Source organism: Cynara cardunculus, assembly GCF_001531365.2.
Source record: "Cynara cardunculus var. scolymus isolate 2C chromosome LG 6, CcrdV1, whole genome shotgun sequence".
Classification (NCBI taxonomy): domain Eukaryota; kingdom Viridiplantae; phylum Streptophyta; class Magnoliopsida; order Asterales; family Asteraceae; genus Cynara; species Cynara cardunculus.
In genome coordinates this window covers 16120717-16122941 of record NC_037533.1, presented here as the reverse complement: position 1 = coordinate 16122941, position 2225 = coordinate 16120717, and positions in this window count along the sequence as shown.

The window sequence follows — 2225 nt, the reverse complement described above, 5'->3', positions numbered from 1 at the left end:
CGAGGTAGAGGGAGAAGTCAGTCTTAGGAAAGGGGACGAACTGAAATACATTCTGAGCAGGAAGAATCACACTCTGGGAATGCTCAGGGAGGAACGGTACCACACCCAGAATTTATAACCAGAAATGTATTAGCAGAAGAAATGGGGAAGTTACGAGAAACTCTGATATCTATTATGAGGATACMTGCTAGAGTAGAAACAGAAAGAGTAGAGGTTTATCCATCTGCTCCAATCACTCATAATAGAGAGGGAGATATTAAGACATTCTTAGCATGTAAACCACCAACTTTCTCTGGAGAAAGAGATCCGGTGAAGGCAATGTGCTGGATCAAAGAGATGGAATCTGTGTTCAATACCATTTGGTGCCCAGAAACAGATAAAGTACGATTTGCTAGTTCAGTATTGAAGTCAAATGCTTTATTCTGGTGGGAAGTAGAATCGTCTACCAGAACAGATGTTTTACAGTCTATGTCATGGATGGAATTCGTGGATCGATTCAAGAATCAATTCTGTCCTAAAACGGCTGTGAGACAAATGGAAGAAGATTTCTTGAAGTTGGAACAAGGAAATAGGACTGTACGGGAGTATACTGGAAAATTTATTGAATACTCTCGTTTTGCTGAACATTATGTTTCAACCGAATCAAGGAAGGTAGAAAGATTTATTTGGGGTCTGAAGCCCTCAATTAGGGAATTCGTTATTGCAATGAACCCCAATACCTTTCCATTRAYAGTAGAGGCGGCTGAAGTGACTGAAAGAAACAAGAATAGACAATCGGAAGGGAAAGTTATTGAGAAACGAAAATGGGAAGGACCTTCGTCTTTTCGAGGACCCAAGACTGTGAGATATGACAACCGATCTGAACAAAATAGCAGTACGAAAGTTCAGCAGGGTAATGATAAAATGGATCCAAGAAAATGCTATAAATGTGGTGAAACGGGTCATCTGTCCAGAAATTGTCCAACCAACAAAAGGTGTTTTAACTGTAACTCTCCGGATCATATTCGACCAAATTGCCCCTTGTTAAGAAATCCGCAATTGACAATGGGGAGGTAATCGGGGAAGAGCTACTGGGAATCAAGGAGGACAAGGAGGGGCGCGGGGACGATCCTTCCAAATGACCAAGAATGAGGCAGAAGTATCGCCGGATGTAGTAACAGGTACATTTCTCCTGAATTCAATACGTGCTAAAGTGTTATTTGACTTTGGTGCAAACTTTTCGTTTGTATCACCATTGTTTGCTCAAACTGCATGTCTGAATTCTGTGCTGCTTGATGATAAATTACTAGTTGATACTGCTAATAATCAGGAAACTGTTACTAGTGTGTTCAATGACTGTTTAATTGTTGTTGAAAACATTGGACTCCCGATCCGATTATTTCCAATGCCAATGAAATAATTTGATATAGTGGTGGGTATGGACTGGTTAGCAAAGTATCAGGCTAGCATTGATTGTAATCAGAAGATGATCAGAATTATTTTGCCAAGACCAGAAAACAGTTATTATTTATGGTGATTGTCGGGATCATCGCATTAATGTTCTGTCAGTAATGAAAGCCCGAAAGAGTATTCGAAAGAAGTGTCAAGGATGTTTAGCATACGTAATTGATTTAAAGAAAGAGAAAAGAAAGGAAGAATTGATCCCAATAGTTTGTGAATATCCAGAAGTTTTTCCGGAAGACTTATTTGAGTTACCACCAGATAGAATTATTGAATTCCGTATAGATCTTATACCAGGAGCTGCACTAGTAGCTAAGGCTCCGTATCGTTTAAATCCATCCGAATTGAAGGAATTGGCAACACAGTTGAAAGATTTAACTCATAAAGGATTTATAAGGCCTAGCACTTCGCTTTGGGGTGCTCCGGTTTTGTTTGTCAAAAAGAAGGATGGATCTATACGAATGTGCATAGATTACCGTGAATTGAATAAATTGACAATCAAAAACAAATATCCTTTACCGAGAATTGATGATYTGTTTGATCAACTGGTGGGGGCAAGTTATTTCTCTAAAATAGATTTGAGGTCAGGATATCATCAGCTAAAAGTTAGAGAAGAAGATGTTGCTATAACAGCATTTAGAACAAGGTACGGGCATAACGAATTCCTAGTTATGCCATTCGGCTTAACTAATGCGCCCGCAGCTTTTATGGACTTGATGAATAGGGTATGTAAGGAATATCTAGATAAATTCGTTATAGTATTTATCGATGATATTCTTATATAC